Here is a 5570-nt window from a genome sequence, read left to right on the forward strand (position 1 = left end):
AAAAAAAAAAAAAAAAAAAAAGGAGTCTGCCCAAGATCACACAGCTCATAGGTAGTCAGGCTCAAACTCATCCACTCAAGTTTAGTCTAACACTAAAGCCCAAGTTCTCATCCATCAGTGAAGTACATTGTCTTGGTAAAAAAGAACTCCACATTGGCAACATGCACAATTATTAATACTTTGGAGAGCAATGTGGCACTGTGTGTTAAGTGTGAAGATGTGCAGCTCCTTAGTTCAGGAATTCCACTAGAAACAATGATTTTTTTCCCTCTTGCAACCCGAAAAGGATAAAACTATGTAGGCTAAAGGAGGCTAGCCTAAGGGGCTCTGCTGGGCCCAGGTCCCATGTGGCTACCCAAGGACCAGGAAGACCAATATCTTGGTGTACTGTATGCATGCATACTAAGAGAGGTGTGCAAGGATATTCACTGCATCACTGTTGTAAAAGCCGAAAACTGGAAATAACCTGAAATGTCTATTGAAACAAGAAGGGCTAAATTAACTCTTAGGTCATACAACTGAACACTTATATAGAAGCTAAAATGAATGAAAAAGAGGGACTTCCCTGGTGGCATAGTGGATAAGACTCTGCGCTCCCAATGCAGGGGGCACGGGTTCGACCCCTGGTCATGGAACTGGATCCCACATGCATGCTGCAACTAAGAGTTCTCATGCCACAATTAAGGAGCTGGCGAGCTCCAACTAAGGAGCCCTGGAGCTGCAACTAAGGAGCCTGCCTGCCGCAACTAAGGAGCCCATGTGCTGCAACTAAGGAGCTGGCAAGCCACCACTAAGGAGCCTGCCTGCTGCAACTAAGACCCGGTGCAACCAAATAAATAAATATTTGAAAAATAAATAAATAAAATGAATGAAAAAGAGCTACATGAATCAATATGAGTACGTCTCAAAAGCATAAGGCTGAATGAAAAAAGCAGTATCAATGATTCTAATAAGGTTTATAAATATGAAAAACAATACAATATGTTATTTATAGATACACACGTCTGTAGCAATAGTATAAAAACATGCATGGCAATGATACATACCAATTTAGAATGCTAATAACTGCTAGGAAGAGAATGAAATAAGACCAGGAAGGGATATCTAGGTGGCACCAACCATAGGTATGATTTTTGTTTTTTTTTTGTTTTTTTTTTTTGTAGTACGTGGGCCTCTCACTGTTGTGGCCTCTCCCACTGCAGAGCACAGGCTCCGGATGCGCAGGCTCCGAGGCCATGGCTCACGGGCCCAGCCGCTACGCGACATGTGGGATCTTCCCAGACCAGGGCACGAACCCGTGTCCCCTGCATCGGCAGGCAGACTCTCAACCACTGCGCCACCAGGGAAGCCCAGGTATGATGTATTTTTATTGATCATTTTGAAATAGTTGCTTAAATAATTTGCTAATGGTTGATAAAGCTAGGTGGTAATTACATGGTTATCTTATTTCCTGTACATTTGTGTTTTGTAATACAAAGTGTAAGCAGCTGGGGCAGTGGCAACTCACTGACCAGGGCTGCTCGGGCTACTACTTAAATACCTACCCAGGGGGATGCCTGAGAAAGGAAGGCAGTAAGTATGCCCTGCAGAATCCATGACAAGTTTGGACTTGTAAGGACCAAGTAGTGCTGAGGCTAACACCAAAGGATTATTTTAAAGTCTGTGAATGACTTTTCACGAGGATGGCGCCGCAGGGGAAGAAGGAAGCCCCTGACCTCCCAAAGCCGAAGCCAAAACAAAGGCTTTGAAGGTCAAGAAAGCAGTGTTGAAAGGCATCCACAGCAACAAAAAAAGATCTGGATGTCATCCGCCTTCTGATGGCCCAAAACACTGTGGCTCAGGAAGCAGCCCAAATATCTTCAGAAGAGCGGCCCTAGGAGAAACAAGTTTGACCACTATGCCATCACCAAGTTCCCCCTCACCACTGAGTCAGCCATAAAGAAAACAGAAGACAATAACACACTGGGGTTCACTGTGGATGTCAAGGCCAACAAGCACCAAATTAAACAGGTGCTTGAAGAAGCTCTATGATACTGACGTGGCTAAGGTCAACACCTTGATCAGGCCTGATGGAGAGAAGACGGCATATGTTTGACTGGCTTCTGACTACGATGCTTTGGATGTTGCCAACAAAACTGGGATCATCCAAACTGTGTCCAGCTGGCTAATTCTAAATATAAAAGCTTTGACTATAAAAAAAAATAAAAATAAAAGTCTGTGAATGGAGTAAGCAAATGTCTGCAATCTCTCATTATTCTTTCAACTGTCCTGCCCAGGTGGGAGAATTAAGGGATGTATTCTAGACAAAATGAATGGGAATGACTCAGGTCTCAAGGATACCAGACCCTATGAGGTACTGGCAGAGGATGAGGATGAACTGGAAGTCTGCACAGTTAACAGCGGGATTCTTTCAGACCTTTATTTTATTCCAAGAACAGAGGCAGGTGGGAGTATAACTCCCCAGAGAGGAGGTTAGATGTTCAAACTTGGAGGGTTCCCCGTGAAATGGCCAACCACCCCCGATCCTCCAACAGTAAAGTGCCCAGTCAACAGCCTTCTCCCACCTCCAAGCTACTTAACCTCTCCATGCCTCAGTTGCCTTCCTGTACAATAGGGAAAACAATCCCTCTCTCATAGAGATGATGAGATGAGCATCAAACAGGGCAGAGCACTTAGAACAGTGCTGGACACATAGAAAGAAAATAATAACTATTTGCTATGAATTAAAAGAAACCAGCTCATATATGAGTAACAAGAATCTGACTTTTCAACAGCAGCACTAGTAGAAAAGAGAGCAATACCTTCAAAATCCTGAGAGAACAGTATTTCCAGTCTATAAGTCTGTGCCCAATTTATCAACTGAGTGTTTAGGGTAAACTATAGTCAGCTTAAGACATGCAGGCACTCAGAAAAATTCTCCCATGTTCTCTTTGGAACTTTCTTGAAAATGTTTTATGCAAAATGAGGGAGAGAACCAAGAAAGAGAAAGACCTGAGATCTAGAAAATAGAAGTGCCAACCTAAAAGAGAATGAGGGAAACCTCCAGGGGAAGAGCTGTGCAGTGGGCTGGCGACAGAGTCCAGACAGAGCTGGAGGGTGGACTGCTCTGGAAATGAAGTCCCAGGATAAAGGCAAATTGGTAAATTATCTGATATAACAGAGTTGGGGGAAGGGACTAATTATAGGTGGGTGATAGTTGTGATGGAACACTTGAAAAAAATTAAGGATAGGTATAAAGAAAACTATGTGAGTGAAAAAATAGGGCAACTACCTCCAGAAAAAATTGGAGAGAGATAAAAAGAAAGGAAATATATTGCAGTACATAATGTGGCTCTGTGATAAAGGATATTTACAGCCATAGAATATAAATAATATTTATTAAATAAAAATTGAGCATTACTACATTAGGAGGATGAAAGTTGGGGAAATAAGGCATAGAGTAAGATAGCTAAATGATAACTATAGGTCCACAGATAATTTTTTAAATTGATAAAGCAAAATTAGCAATCCAAATACAATATAGAGATAAATAACAGAAGATAGCTGAAGGAGCTCTGGAGGACTATTAGTACTGAGCATTTTACTCCCCCCAACATGTAAAATATCTTTTGTTAACATACATAAAATATCTTTTTTCAATAGGTGATGCATACATGAAGTATGTATGAAGTAAATTTAATGTAACTGGTCTTAAAATACTAAATAGAATAAAATGAATATAATGAAATAGAAGGTATCAGCATGTAAGAAAAAAGAAAGTACCAGCAGGTACCACACACAGTAAGAATATTTCATAAAACTTTAATTTCAGCTATGAAATTATATATATTTATGTAAAAATAAAATATATAAATATGTGTGCATTTATTTAAATATAAACATATTTCTTACTGAGGTCAAAAACATTTGAAAGCTACTGATCTAACATGTACATCTTACCTCTTGTGTTCTAGGGATCTAACATGTAAATCCCCGGAAGGGGAAAACCATGTCTTCTTTCTATTTGATCTCTTGGTTTCCAGCAAAATACTTATACATGATAAGCCTGAAACCAACGGCTGGTGTTGAAGGGGCTCCACCACTGAATAACTGTGTTACTGTCAACAAGTGAAAAAAACCTCTAAGTCTTAGTTTCCTCATCTCTAAAATGAGACTCACAGGCTAGTTGCAGAAATGAAACAAGATAATACATGTAAAGGGTTAAGCAAATGTTTGATACATAGTAAGTACTCAATAAATATTAGTGCCATCATCACTGATCATCAATTTTTACCACCTTTATTTAAAAGGTAATTGGAATAAAGGCATGACTTTTCACCTTTCTGAGCCTTAGTTTGGGCTTCTTTAAGATGGATGAATTGGGAGAGACCTCGCAGATGGCGGAAGAGTAAGACGTGGAGATCACCTTCCTCCCCACAAATACATCAGAAATACTTCTACATGTGGAACAACTCCTACAGAACACCTACTGAATGCTGGCAGAAGACCTCAGACCTCCCAAAAGGCAAGAAACTCCCCAGCTACCTGGGGAGGGCAAAAGAAAAAAGAAAAAACAGAGACAAAAGAATAGGGACGGGACCTGCACCTCTGGGAGGGAGCTGTGAAGGAGGAAAGGTTTCCACACACTAGGAAGCCCCTTCGCGGGCAGAGACTGCGGGTGGCGGAGGTGGGAAGCTTCGGAGCCGCGGAGGAGAGCGCAGCCACAGGGGTGCGGAGGGCAAAACGGAGAGATTCCCACACAGAGGATCGGTGCCGACCAGCACTCACCAGCCCGAGAGGCTTGTCTGCTCACCCGTGGGGCGGGCGGGGGCTGGGAGCTGAGGCTCAGGCTTCGGTCGGATCGCAGGGAGAGGACTGGGGTTGGCGGCGTGAACACAGCCTGAAGGGGCTAGTGCGCCACAGCTAGCTGGGAGGGAGCCCGGGAAGAGTCTGGAGCTGCCGAAGAGGCAAGAGACCATTGTTCCGGGGTGCGCGAGGAGAGGGGATACAGAGCGCCGCCTAAACGAGCTCCAGACACGGGCGTGAGGTGCGGCTATCTGCGCGGACCCCAGGGACGGGCATGAGATGCTAAGGCTGCTGCTGCGGCCACCAAGAAGCCTGTGTGCAAGCACAGGTCACTGTCCAAACCTCCCCTCCCGGAGCCTGTGCAGCCCGCCACTGCCAGCGTCCCGTGATCCAGGGACAACTTCCCCGGGAGAACACACGGCGCGCCTCAGGCTGGTGCAACGTCAGGCTGGCCTCTGCCTCCGCAGGCTTGCCCCACATTCCGTACCCCTCCGTCCCCCCCCACCACGCCTGAGTGAGCCAGAGCCCCCGAATCAGCTGCTCCTTTAACCCCGTTCTGTCTGAGTGAAGAACAGACGCCCTCAGGTGACCACGCAGAGGCAGGGCCAAATCCAAAGCTGAACCCCGGGAGCTGGGCGAACAAAGAAGAGAAAGGGAAATTTCTCCCAGCAGCCTCAGGAGCAGCGAATTAAATCTCCACAATCAACTTGATGTACCCTGCATCTGTGGAATACCTGAATAGACAAAGAATCATCCCAAAATTGAGGAGGTGGACTTTGGGAGCA

At 44.5% G+C, this 5570-nt stretch overlaps 1 protein-coding gene across 6 annotated transcripts in view; it reads right to left on the bottom strand.

The window, feature by feature from the left end:
- SLC41A2 (solute carrier family 41 member 2) overlaps positions 1-5570 on the bottom strand; it is a 134844-nt gene that overhangs the window by 6798 nt on the left and 122476 nt on the right. The window lies entirely within an intron of this gene.

Source organism: Physeter macrocephalus, chromosome 6 (genome assembly GCF_002837175.3).
Source record: "Physeter macrocephalus isolate SW-GA chromosome 6, ASM283717v5, whole genome shotgun sequence".
NCBI classification, from domain to species: domain Eukaryota; kingdom Metazoa; phylum Chordata; class Mammalia; order Artiodactyla; family Physeteridae; genus Physeter; species Physeter macrocephalus.